The 14,287-nt window shown below is 46.3% G+C and overlaps 1 protein-coding gene across 6 annotated transcripts in view; it reads right to left on the bottom strand.

Annotated features, from left to right (window-relative positions):
- USP49 (ubiquitin specific peptidase 49) overlaps positions 1-10,874 on the bottom strand; it is a 29,551-nt gene extending 18,677 nt beyond the window's left edge. For 3 of the 6 annotated variants that reach the window (XM_035346968.1, XM_035346967.1, XM_035346971.1), the window contains exons 1-2: positions 8,437-8,980; positions 5,547-5,630 (exon numbers count right to left, since the gene is read on the bottom strand). The gene's annotated coding sequence lies outside the window, so the exon portion shown is untranslated. Of the gene's footprint in view, positions 1-5,546; positions 5,631-8,436; positions 8,982-10,087 lie in introns of those variants that run through there. The other 3 variants (XM_035346970.1, XM_035346969.1, XM_035346972.1) reach the window with 2 other exon arrangements.
- Positions 10,875-14,287: the final 3,413 nt, after the last annotated feature.

The following is a 14,287-nucleotide window of genomic DNA, read 5'->3' on the forward strand; positions in this document are numbered from 1 at the left end:
ATGCCAAAGCTGTGCAGGGAGAGCAGCCTGCCCAGCCCAGCCTGCCCGAGCACCGCGCCGCTCGCTGCGCCTCTGCCACGCTCCACATGGAAGATTTTCTCCTTCACGTTACGGATGCACATGACCGACTCACTCGGAGTTTTTTGACTCCTTCCATGAAAAAAATAAATGAAAAGAGGCTCTCCGGCATTGTGCAACACGTTCTGATGGCAGCTGGAGCGTCTGCAGGTTCAGCCTTGCCACCCTACATGCAAACTGATTGCTAAATAAGTCAGGGAAAGACACATGCACACAATTAAGACCAAAATTTGTTCCTCTGTTTTATGTAGGTAAACAAACAGCTTGCCACAACCTCCTAGAAAGGATAAAAACATCGCGCTAGCAGGAGAAATTAAAAAGCCCTGATTAAAGGAAAACAAAGATGAGTCAGAACCTGCACAGTCGCACAAGGCAGGGAGGGGGGAACCCCGCCAAGATTACGGAGTTGGAGCCATTTAAGATACAGCAACAACTGAACACGAGGTTCTGTGGTTGATGTGACAGTCTAGGGTAAGCCATGAGCAAGCAGCCGGTGTCATAATGGCAAATTAACATCTTGCATTTTAAGGTCTTGGAAAGAAACTAAAAGAACTCCTCTCTTGGCAATCACAATATAACATCATAGTCATAAAATATCATTATTTTTCTTCTTGGTTTTATGATTTCTTCCATCAGGGTGGATCTCTTTTGAAGAGCTATATGGCTGTAACTGTCCCTGCCTGCCTGGACCTCTTCCAGGTAAGGGGTGGGGGGAATGAGAAGGGGGCAGGAGGAACAATTTAACTGATTTCCGTGGAGCAGTGGTACCCCAGGAGCGTGGAGCTGTATTCCAACTAGCCACCCCTTCTTGGGCTACCAGGAACGTTCCAGAGACAAACTGAAAAATTCTCACCTTGCAAATCACAGCATTGAAACACGAGGTCAGAGCCTGCTTTCTTTACCTCTATGGCTCATAATCCTGGAAAGCTTATTGCAAGATCCTGCAACAACTTCAAGAACCAAATGCAGCAGAAAATCTTAACTCCAGAGGAGTGTTAAAATAAAACACACGACTTTGTTATATTCCTTTGTACCATTGCTACACATTTGGAAGCTGATTAAAGGCATCTGTGCAGATCTGTTGACATTTATTTAGAAAAAGAAAGTAGCAAATGTCCGTGAAGTTAAAAAAAAATAAAAGTTTATGGATCAGGAACGGCGCTGGATGCTTAGCCTTGGAAGCTAGGTGCACTTCCCATTTGTTCAAGGGCTGGCTCCAGAACAAATCAGAGCCCGGAATACCGGCACAAAATCCTTCAGCTGCAATCTGGAAGTCATCTTTAAAAGACAGGTGGGAAGCTCAGACTGAATGATTCTTTCATTCATTTATCCCTCTCCCGGGAGTGGCAATAGTGAAGCACAGCAGCATTTCACCTCTCCGCGGGGAATTGCTATCGCATTAAATAAAACACGGCTGCCTTTTTTGTGATTCTCATTTTGTTTTAAAACACTGCAGGAAAAGCATTCGGAGATATTCTTGGTTTCCATCAGAACTAGGTATCCTACACAAATACGCTGCATTTCATCACAGAGGTATAAAAATCTTTGATGCAAAAACCAAGAACCTTCCAGGCACCCCTGCCCCCAAACAATTTTCTCCAAACAACTTCAGAGTGGAACTTCTAGCCTGCTGCAAATACTCAAAAATGCAAATTAAGGAGATATCAGAGAGAATATATAGCTAAAAATTGCATACAATTACTCGAAAACTTTATTCCTCTGATTATTTTAACCTACCCATTTGTGAGGAACCAATTATTCAACCAGATGTCTAATGAAAACATGTAATCTGAGCTGCTCGGAAGATGGTGAAAAAAGCTCCCTGCTGAAGACAGCCACGTTCCTCCTCCAGCAAAAGCCTTCCACGTGCTCACAGCAGAACTCCTACCCTGTGCTCGGCTCCCAAAGCCTGTGGGAGCCAAGAAATGGCACCTTGCAAACTGAAACACTGTGCAATTGGTATTCCTTTAGAGAAAAGGAAGAGCTTGAACAAGGAGCGAGCACCACAACCACATCACCTGGGCAGGTGTTGTCTGTCCTTACAAAGTCGGGCACGGTCCACAGCCACTAGCTCGGGCAGCACAGCAGAAAACACTCCACAAACTCTCCCTCTGCTTCTTCTCCCAAGAGCCATCCGCTTGGCAGAGCAAGAACGGGTTTGGGTTTCTCCCTTTACTCCTCCAGTCCAAGCCCTGCTGGTTGCAGGCTTTCAGATTGCGCCTCCAAAGATTAACAGCAGCCCCAGAGATTTTTTTTTCAATTATACTGAAGGCATGTTTTATTAAAAATTGTCAGCTTTATATCCTACAGTGGCTGGCTTCTCTCTATCCACGATGACACACTATCAAGTTAGTTACAGGCAAATTAACCCAACTGACAAAAAAAAAAGAAGTAACGCTCGGAAAATTTACAGACGATTAGGTATCCGGGGTTTCTTTGAAAAGGCAAGCAAAGCAATGAATTAAATAGCTACTGTGAATACATGAATAAACCACAACTTAAGAGCCACGCAGACAAATAAGGGCTCTGACTAGCTGTGACAGGAGCCTTCAGCTGTGACAGCAAAAGCAGTCACCGGCCTCACCTCCCTCCTGTCCTGGCTGTGATCACCATGAGCAGGATGGGCGCTCGCCCCGAACCCCATGGATTTTATTTCTGTGGGCCATCAGCTGCAAGGGCAGCAGTTCAGCAACCTCCCACAGCCCTGGAAGTGAACTCCTCCGTCCAAACCCCAGGTTTATGGGGTTCTGGAAGATCTCACATCCCTGTCTGGCAGGTGGCCAGCGTCCCTCACATGTCACCACAGCCCCGGAGGATTTCGTGCACAAGACGCCGCGTGCCCAACACACGGCACCAAGCGCAGCACCCTGCTCCAGGTCAAAGCCGTAACCACAAGGGAGCTCGACTAAAACGTGACTTTACTGCCAAATTCCACGGCAAGTTCTATTCACTCCTTTAAGTTAATTATGTCAATGTTAAACTGCTTCTGAGAGTTCACGCTTGGCTGCAGGCTCACACCCAGAATCTGGGGAATCAGTTTCCAAAGAAATCTTCAAATCATTGCAAAAAGAAAAAAAAAATACTCAAAAGCATGGGGACTGGGGAAATCTTTGGTGGGAATGAATGCGATTTCTGCAGGACGCGGTTCTCTGAAGCACCTTGGGGAAGCTCAGGCTGGTGGATGCTGGCCCACACCTGATTTTTGAGTACAAGGAAGAGCACACACACCACAGCGAGCCACGCAGTTATCTTCTAACAGTTCTTACTCCACAACAAAAAGAACAAGGCTCAAGGGGCCCCAGTTTGTCCCTATTGCCGGCCCAGCTGCGAGAACTGGTCATCCGCCCTAGAAAGTTCACGTAGTTTTAAGGGGATAACCGGCAAAGATGACACCAATTGGCTCACGTTTCCATCAGCTGGTGGATGTAAGCGGCCCAAAGCTACCAAACCAGAGGCACTGAGACCCCAGTCCCACAGCACCCTGGATATAAAACCCACCCGACACTAGGCAACAGCAGAACCCACCCGTTCTCTACCCATTTACCCCAAATTCAGCTCACCAACAGACCACGGCTGCAGAAAACGTAACATTTACAGGCACAATCTAACCACCAAGTGTCACAGAAACTGTTAGAGCTGCGCTCAATCCAGTGCTCAGAGCCTCCCCGGGAAAGGAGCAGCGATGGGAAAACATTCTCTTTTTCCTAAAACGCTGGAGTTTTGTGTGCTCCAGGCAAAGTTTTCATGTCCCACAGACTGTTTTAAACACGACTGGCATTCTTAAACCTACAGCCTCGTATAAACTGAACTTTTCTGGTAACATGCCTCCGCTGATCAAGCCTGAACAGAAAGTACAACGCTCCCCAGCCCCTGCTCCTACAGCAAGGCAATGCCTGGAGTAGCTACAAGGACCTCACCCTGCCTTTTTTGCTATCTACATCTCTTCCTATATTTTATATATGTTTTTATATTCTATATGTGTTTTTTACTGCGCTTGGTGAGCTGCTTTGGACATACCAGCCCAACCAGCATTTCTGCAGATACAAGCTTCCCTTACCAGAAAGGCGTGCTGACAAACTCCGGGATGTTACAGAAACGCCAAACCTGTCTTTGGCTAGAAGAAATTCTCAGCTAAGCCAGAAGAACACACGCTGCCTGTGTCCTCAAAGACCAATCATGCACATTTCACAGAACAACCAATAGTTTCAAACGTCCACGTGTCTTCTATCTACATTCCTTCCTGATGAAGATTCTCTTAAACTAGAGGCAGTTCCACATCCACTAGGAATAGATCTGGCAGTTGATGGCTTGAAAATAATCACAAAAGGGCGAAGGCAAGGCGAGTTTCTTCAGCTCCCAGGGCGTTTTAATACAGCCTTCCTTAGAAGCTCGCCAATTTGCACGGCTTTTCAAATTCCCCAGCCGTACAAGTTTACGACTGAAAGTTTTTAAAAATTAAAATATTTTTGAGACGAATATTTAAGTGGAAATATTAAAAAGATGAAAAATGAATATTCTTATTAAGGCAAAGCCACACCGTTTCTTGTCCAAGTAGGAGAGATGAATAAAAGGAATGGTAAGATCACCTTTTGAACTTACATTTAAGATGGTTATTTATTCCTTGGGGTCACCTTAAAACAAACAGGAAAAAAGGATCCGCGTCCTACAGCTCTCTGAAACTATGGGAACTTGCTACAGAAGGGCTGCGGATGTTAAAAAGCATTATTAAAATGCTATATACTTCTTCGTTCATGGTGTTCTGGAAGTTAATGTTTCTTCATTTATTGCAATACATAAAATCTCCCCTCCCCTTTCTTTCCACAGGCTTCTGAGGTTTTATTTTTGGTTTGGCTTTTTGAAGTGTTAATAAGCCGGGAAACACGATACAGATACACTGTATAAACGAGGCATTAAAACAATTCACGATATTTCCTTTAGTCCCAGTGAAACAGTCCAAAAGGGAAAGAGTCAGTGCAGTCCTTCCACTGGTAGTTACATCTGTATAAGCCTGAAGCAATTACAGCAAGCACATACAGTTTGAATTATCAGAATAAAACATGAAGAAATGGTTTGCATTAGAACAGTCTGCAAGTAGATGCTAACTGCCCAATATAAAATAATAATTTCACTTTATGAGTCAAGCAAGCAGCTTTATAGAATCCATGAATTCACAATGAATTCTATTTCCATAATTGTGACAACATCAGAGTGGCATGCCACAGCGTTTTAAAGTTTGGTACATGTTTGCCCCTGAACATCACTCACGAAAAAAACCTCTCTCTCTGGCAGAGCAGACAATAACAGAGCTGTAATGGACGTAAAAATCAGCGCTGCTGAAGCCAAGTGAACAGAGCTACACCCATTTTCACTATTCGGAAATTCAGGCTCCGGTTTGTATTCCCCGCCAGCCCCAAAGTGTCAGGATTCATACCCAAAGCGATGCCTTTTTTGTTTCCTTTCAGACTTACCACTGACCAATTCGGCAAGCATTCAAGTTTAGCGAGGCTGCTCAGATGGCTGCAGTACGTGCTTACGTATTCACGGGTCAGGACCTGTGCACAAGTGAACGAGGCAGATTAAGAATAATTAACAAGGCACGAGTTAAACAAAACGAGCCACGTTAGATTTCAACGTGGCCTAACAAAGCAGGAATAGAGGAGATAAACAGCCATTCTCCCGTGTCCCCACTTGCCCTACCTTATCATTCCTTTTAATCACGGCCTGCTGTGATGCAGCCAAAAAGCTGCTTTTTGCCAGAATGCAGAAAGCACCATTTCTTCTGACCGCAATCTTTAAACACTGATTTTCGTATTCAGTACATATCACATTTATCACCAATTCCCACATTAACAAAGCATTCAGAGTTGAGGCTGACGGCAATAGTTCAGGCATCGTATATTAAAAATACTTCAAAACCACCCTCGACCTTTTCGAGCGAGAATTCCACACGATTCCTAGCCACCTTCACAACAACACCAACAAAATTAAACGCGGTTTCCCACTGCCTGCAAAGAGCTTCTTTAGCAAGGTCGGAGCTTACATTTTGACCTGTAGTATCTTGCTCCATCCCCCCGATCTTTTGCAAAAACTGGTAATTGCTTCCTGCTGTCGTAGCAAAACACACGGATTTTTAACCAACCAAACCAAGCCCAAACCCTTCCACCTCACAGGTACGAGCCGAAGTTTTATAGCTCCAGCACGTCAGAGAATCCTCCTGGCACTGCTCGCACACAAAACCGATGGCTGCAGCGGAGATCAATTTAACAGCCCTCGTATTCAGAAGCAGGCTAACAGTCTCTTCGAGAATCTCTTTGTGATAGACACAAAGACGGATTATACCAGGGAGTGAATACTTGGTAAGTTATGGGTAGTCCTCCGCTGCTCTTCCTCCCCCATTTCAATTCATATTCATCTTGGCAAAATCTTCGGCAGACTATTAACTAATCTAAAACAACATCGCAGCTGATACAACACATAAAGCAATCAGTCAAACGAACATGTCAGTGCCATCTACTGAAGCAATAAAGAACAAGACAACCCCGGCAGGCTGGGGCTTATTATCTCCCCAGCCATAATGAATAGGCAAATAGTATTAAATATAAGTACGGCAGCCCGCGGTCGCATTTCGCTGTGCTTTAAGCCCAAAAGGTGTCTTCGATGCGTCTGAGGAACGGAGGTTAAAACAAGGCAAAAATAACGAAGGGTTTCGACACCTCTCTCCATCATTTCCTCTCCCCTCACTCGCCAAACTACTCTCAAGTCTTGGAAAATCCTCAGCGAGCGAAATGGAACAGCAGCTAGAAAATGTTTGATGGATTTTAAGGAATGCCGTTAACCGGTAAGCGGAGTAAATCACAGTGACCGATTGATCCAAAGGCAACGACTTGCGCTCGGTTTTCATTTGCCTCAGCAATAAAATCAGGCCGGGCTGCTCAATGAGCACCAGCACCCATTTGCAGGGTGCCCGCAGGCGGACAGGGGAGGTGCTGCTGCCCCTCGCTTCCAGAAGCTGCCGACCTGACCTGGCCTCGCTGACTGCTGGGCTCGACCCAAGGTCTCCTCCGTTTTCGTGTCAACAAAGAATCGGGGAGATTTACACGGCCTCTGCCCAGCCGCCGTGCCTGTTCTGCGCCTGGAAAAATCCACACAGGCAGCGCGCCCCTTCCTAGGAGAGGCACCAACGAAACCAAGAAAGAAATGGTTTTTGTCTCATTTTTCCATGCACCCAGCCCGCCAGCAGGCACACGAGTTTTGAGCCTCTCTTCTCTGGTACGTACGGAAACATTTCACTTCCCCCCCCCTTAAGGAATTATTCCCAATTTGCTTGTTATGAATCTTGTTCTGGCCGAAATCCTTTTCTGTAAGTCACAGGCAGGGTCTGAGGGGTAATGCCATTGTCCTCCCCACGCCGACCTAGCAGAACAAGGTAGGAAACGGGAACCTGATTTGCAAAATATCAGATAAGCTTCTCTAAGAACTGAAGATCAACCAAGGCCCAATTCTACAGCATCTGTTATTTTAATAAATTATCGTACTAGAAGGTCAGGGTTCGTCCCATCAATTTGTCCAGAGATGAAACAACAAAAAGACAAGGGGAAAAGGAAAGCGGGAGAGGTGAGCTACGTTCTGATGTCACTACGTCTCAAAAAGCTTTCCTAAAACCTTCCAATTTTACAAGGAAATCACTGTTCTTATTTGGGGATTCATTCATTTCTAGCATCCAAACTGACAGGTCAGGGAGCCACGCTACCAAATCACCCTGAAAAGTTCAGGGAAATTGAAACAGAATTTTTCAGCCCATCTTCGAAAACCGCTAATTTCATCCTCTGTCACCAATATTCCATTTTCTCAAAATAAAGTCACGTTTGTGAGAAGGATCCTCATCGCCGCTCAGGTGAATTAACTATTCTTAGTTAAATAGATTTGCTTCCAGTCTTAGTCTGATGACAGATTAACTCGTGGCTGGTAGGATTACGGACTTACCTCTGGAACTAAATCACTTTTGAATCTGAGTTATAGCTATTAGTTCTTTAAAGCTTAGCTGAACAGCTTGTAGTACCTCTTTTGTATTTTTGAAAGAATGATTAAACATCATTAAAGCCGAGCTAAGGGCTCTTTCTCACAACTCCAGTGAATAAACAGCTGATTTGACTATTTCTTTTGTACTTTTTCTTCTAAAAGAACAGCAGAGTTCTACATGTTTTGTTTTTTTTTTTTTTCTCCAGAATAATTAATGCTGTTGTAAGTCTAGAATACTTGTCCCGAAAATTAAAACAGATTTTCCACGTTTGTGTGTTTTCTGAGCGCAGAAAAAAAAAACTTTGTTCTCCTCGGGGAAAAAGAGCTACCCAGACCAACCTGCTCCTTTGTACTCAGCACGATGCTTTTGTTCCCTGCACGTTTATTCCTCTAGCTGCAGAAGACACGGCCAATTCTACGGAGACTGGAAGCGAGGCACTCGCATACAGCAACAAGCTAATGACTCCTCTCTACCGAAGACATCAAGCACGTATTTAAACACGGCTTATTTTCACGTGAAATACTCCAAATGTGATGCCTCAGATTTCCACGCCGCCAGCAAACAGTTTCACTACACACCAACAACACAGGGCAGAAGAAAGGACTTGGTCGGTATCGAAACAGGGTCTTGCTTTCAGCTTCCTCATCCTCCTGACATCCCCTCCAGCAGTATTTGTAAGGAAAGTGAAGAGCAGTCCCCCCGTACTTTTGTTTCCTGGCACAGGGTGGAGATATGTAGCCATCAGTCCCTTCGTTTAATTAGAACGGGAGCCAGCTCGGTTCAACGAGCTGCCTTAACTCAACGCTTTTGCCTTCTACATTTCCAGGACGGGAGATTTGGATGGGATAGGGAGGAGAGAAAGAGTTTCTCCTAAGAACCAACAAGAAATCAACCTTGTAACTACTACAGAAGGTCACGGGGTGAAAAAGCTGGAGGCACCGCTCCTCCAAGAGCGTGATGCCATAATTACACGGTCTCGTTGCACCCCGATGAGCTACAGCCAACAGATCACCTTGGGTTCCCTGCCCCAACAGCCAGCCACTGATCGACCTCCCCGACAGATGACGGGGTTTTCTTTTTAACTAGCAGACAAGCCAAGTTTTGGTTAATTCATCATTAAGCACCCGCCTGGCTCATGCTAAAGCAGCCGCGATCTGGGAGTTAGGACGCATCATTTGTCACTGATCGTTACCGAGAGGAGGAAAAAAGACCCCAAAACCGCAACCCTCAGCACCCAAAGGCAGACAGTGCCGCCCTGCTCTAGCAACATATCTATGGACACAGAAACATAGAGCTGCAGCCTGTCTCAGACAATTCGTGGCCCTCTCCCTCCACCCACCAACTATAAGAAAAAAAAAAAACACAGCGAAGAAAAACGCAAATCCTAATTAGTCAAAAAAGCCATTAGCTCCTCATTTGACTGAGTTATACGGATCTGCACGCAGAGGGGAGAAAGGCGTTCATGACAAATTGCTTTTGCTGAAGTGCGATGTATGAAAAAATTATTTGTTCTGATAGACTGCAGTTCAATATTTATGCAGATAATGCTCGAGCTAGAAGTCAGCCACAAATCTATATAATTTTCTTAATACGCAGGGCGCTTGTTATTCAGCTGGAACACATCGAACATACAGCGTAACATGAAATTCTAAACTACCTAAAACGAGTTGGTAAAGTTAGATTCAGCACCAGGCAGGAGACAAGCCTGGCCCCATCACACCAAAAGAATGCAAGGATTTAATATAAAATACGGTTCTGCTATTTGAATAAAAGGAAAGCGCATTTGTCATGATCTTATTGGAACGGAATCAAGCTTAGAGCCACTGATCCCTTCCAGCAAACTGGGGAACAAAGCAGGAGCAGTACAGAAACACAAGCCAGCACCGACTGCCCTTCTTAAGACACTCTTTCAGTATTTCTAGCTAAAAGCTCCTTATCGCTTCATCTGCATATCCACCTAGACAGGCTGCAAAGATCCCTCTTCCGTACCATTTTTATTTAAAGTTCAAAACCCTGAATTGTCTTCAGAGGCTTTTCATAGCATGAGAGAGAGACCGAATGTAATTATAGGACAGTATTTCTTAATCGAATCTAAGCCGCCCACTGAAAGCGAATGGGAAAATATGGTTGCAAGGCAATGCTTCTCAATCAAGTGGACGGATTTGCCTTTCAGCGTGAATAAGGGAACGTAGCTGTGGTCACCATTTCTTAATCAGCTCAGCTGATGTCCTATAGAAGGTCTCAATGGAAGAGCACAGCTGTGGCCCATAACTCTTGACTTGATCTTCCATGGTTTGACTGAAAAGCCTGAAAAGCACATAAATGCACTAAAGCTTTTCTCCATTACATTGGGGCTTTCAAAACGGCCGCTGGGTTCACCCGGAGGGGAAAAAAAAGAAAAAGTTTTATTTTTTCAGTACGCTTGGGTAGGGGTTGAGCGTAAAAGTTCTTGTGATATATATACTGCACGCTGAGGTATACCGGAATAGATCAAACTTCCTTTTAAAGGCCGAGCTGGAGCGTGTTATTTAGTAACCCCAGTCTGCTGCAGGGATTCCTGTGTCTGAAGATGTGCTTTTTGCCTTTGGCTAAAGCACCCTTCTGCACTTCGGTTAAGAAAGGTACAAAACGGGGAAAAAAATCCCCTTAGTCAGGTATTTTTTTTAAGAGTACATCACTCACGAATGACATGTTACAAAAGATACATTTCAAATGCACTCCTAGTACCTTTGGGCTGTCAGATCCACGTATTTCAATTTTCTTCTTCATTTGAAAACGCGGCTGAATTACCCAGCCAAAGCGGCAAGACAAGAAAGAGAGAGCAGGCGTTCGTATGCAGCGGGGGGAGGAAAGAGCTGCTGTCTTCCAAATCGCTGTATTTTCTCCTGCTTTCTCAGTAAAGTTCTTAAAGGACGGAATTCTCAGTGAATTACACTATAACTACCCAATCAGGGGAGCTAGCGAGCCTCCTTTACAATCTCTGTTACTCTCAAGCTATGCCCCAACGAGTTTGCCGTTTTCTCGGAGATTTCATCCCGATCTTTGCGCCGTGTTGGAGGTGTAACAGTTAATGTAGGCTCATTACCATCACGCAACAGAAAGCTAATTAACACTTAGCACAAAGCAGCCAAGTTTACTTTGTTTCTACCTGTCTGAAGCCCACTCAAGGTACGAAATCACTTCTTAACACTGGAGCAAGAAGCCGGGGGGATACCCTGCAAAACCAGCCCAAAGTCGGGTAACAGAGCATTCCGATTTGCATTTTGCTCGATGTTCTGCGATATAAATTACTGCAAATACGCTGAGCAGCTCGAGGAATTACCTCCCTATGATGCTGGCAAAGGACAGAGTCACCACACCTGTTTTTGTGTGCTCTCTCTCCCCTCACTCCCTCGTTAAGGTGGAGCTCTGAAGCTCACCGCAGGACGAATCCCGCGTGCCGGGGCTGTAATTCAGCGGCTTGCAAGCTACGTACGACTCAACGGCCTCGCCCGAGCCACCTTTGCTCTTAACTCTAACAAAAAGAAAAGTGAAGAGCGTTAGCACACAAAAATACAAGCAAGCAACCAGGATGTTCTCATCTAGAAATCAGATTTTACGAACGTATTGGTTTCTGGTAAATAATGTGTTGAGTTTTGCTTACTGCAGCTCACGCGCTGCAGAGCAGTAATTCGTTACGGGCTTCACACCGGCGAGGATGGTCTTCCAGTCCCTCGCATTGCGGGGAGCAGCGGGGGCTTCTTTCCGTACAGCGTGCCGAAAGCTAGCAGCCCCTTCACTGCGGTTAAGAGTTTAGGGAAGGTGAAGTGTTTATACACAGAGCAATTAACAACAGGCTGCTGAGCCGAGAACATCTCCGAAGGTTTCACTCCCCACAGGGGAAAAAAAAAAAAAACAAAACAAAAAACCAAAAGCCTTGATGAAATATTCAAGACGAAAACCGCAAAGGTTGTTGCAGTAGAAGTTTTGCACTTTGTGCCTCCGCCACTAGAGAGGATTCTTGCACCGAATTTACTCTCGCCGTTGAAGCATCAGGTGGACAATCTTTCACAGCACGCAAGACAACACGGCTCAAAGCGAGCTGTTGCTGCAGAGCTAATAAATCTTCCCTTTCTCCCACTCGCTCTGAATTATTGTATGAAGTTACAGGCAAGGTTTTCAAGCAACCGAGCTTCGTGTCTCCCCGTTCGTTTCTAACGGCTTTAAGACAAAAACCTTAGTTCTGTTTTGACTCAGAGCTGAGGTCAGCTTCAGAAACCCTTTCACACTTCCGCAAATCAAAAACGGGTGTGCAAGAATTCACACGTACCTTGTAAGAGAGAAGCTGAATTTTGAAGCGTTTCCATTTCCTGGCTAGTCTAAACCTAGCAGCTACCAGCTTCTGCTGGCCGAGGACAGAGCTCAGTTTCGCTTTGTGAGCCCTAGCAGAAGTCCTAAGAAACTTCAGTCAAGCAATAGCTAACGAGGGAAAAAAAAGTTAAAATAAGGTCTTTAAATACGTATTCCTTAATTTATACTGCTTTCATCACTGGGGAAAGCGCTTCTTGTGGCTCACTCTTAGGTGCTGAGAACCACACAGCAATGATTTGAAGGAAACTGTTACCCAGTGAGCGAATTTAGCGCCGGGGAAAACAAACCGGAACGTCTGCCGTGGAGCAGAGAACCGCGAGCAAGCACCCAACGAAAGCTATGAGGAGCTGCAAGGAATCCCCTGCGGCAACAACCTGCGCTCAGGACTTCACATCCAGACGCAGAAAGGCGACGCACCAAGCTCGGCGTGCCTTCCTCCCCCCCCGGCATCCCTCCTACAACGAATGCCGCGGCACCCAGAAGGCAGACGCTCTGCGAAGGCTGCTCTCGCTCGGAGCTCACCGGGGCAGACCACGATCAGCCCAGGCGTTGGTGCATGTTGCAAGCCGCAGCACACGAGGCTTCTTCGCTGCTTCTCCATTCCTCCAGGCCTCCAGCACGTCCCGTCAACCGCAGGGTTTTGCCCCCCGCGTAATCCGAACCTCCGCAAGAGCTGCGGCCGCAGCTTCTTGAGCAACAATCTCTGGACACACGACAGCTAAATTCATCCCTGACTTTAACTTGCTCGTTAATTCCCTATAAAGCCCTGCGTGTGTGACTCTTGCTGAGCATTGTTCCTGAATAAACCAAAACAAAAACCCAACTAAATTCTTTGTAACAAATACAACTTGCGCAAGACCGCGGACTATTCCAGACCTGAAAAGCTGCCAATTTCCAAACACCCTCCTCACTTGAACTCGCTCGTATTAATAGGAAAAATGATTCGGGGGAGAATAAACGAGCATTTACGGCGTGCAGCGCCGTGTTTGAAAGCACGCCTGGCTCAGAAATAGCGAGCACCACTCACGTTCGGCGCGTAACTTTCCAATATTTGCACCTCTCCTGTTTTCAAAGCAATTAAAAACATCATCAAATGCTTTTGTTAACCCCCTTTTTTTTTTAAAAAAAAAAAAGGAATTACACCAATATATTTATCAACTCTTCAGGAGCAGCACCCCCAGGTTTGGCTAGGCAAAGGCCCAGCGGCAGGAACCCAGAACACCAGCACCGCGCTGCTGCCTGCGCACGGGGGCAATTCCAGCTCTCTGGCCGCACTCATCCCACCCCAGGGTAAATTTCCTCCACGCGGGGCCACTTTCGCACTTGGGATTTCCTCCACCCAGCCCCATTCCTCCACCCGTGCTCATCCCCTCCAGCCCCCGTGGCTGCTTTCCGCTCCAGGAGCACCTCGGGGCTCGCGGCCGCCACCAGCCCCCGTCCCTCCCTCCCCCCTCTCTGCGCCCAGCCTTACCTCCCCGTCACCCCTTTTTAATCCCAAACCTATTTTTTTTTGCCACGTCTCGGCACGAGAGTCGCTACTTGGAGAGCGGTCAGAGTTCGGGCTGGGAAGGAGCAGCGCAGGCTCCAGAGAGCGTCTCCTCGGAAGCGGCGCTACGTAAAAAGGAGCAAAATCCGCAAGGTTTGACACCAAAAAAAAAGGGCTCCCGGGATCTCTCCTCACCAGCACGAGCTCCGAGGGCGTTTTTCGGCTCACCCCAAAACCACGGGGTACCCTCCTCGTGGCTCTCCCTCCACCGCAGGTGGAGCCTGGGGACGTTTTGACGCCCAGCTCCCACCACGTTCATCCTCAGGTGGGCTCATCCTGGACCCCCCCCCCCC

Source organism: Oxyura jamaicensis, chromosome 26 (genome assembly GCF_011077185.1).
Source record: "Oxyura jamaicensis isolate SHBP4307 breed ruddy duck chromosome 26, BPBGC_Ojam_1.0, whole genome shotgun sequence".
NCBI lineage: Eukaryota > Metazoa > Chordata > Aves > Anseriformes > Anatidae > Oxyura > Oxyura jamaicensis.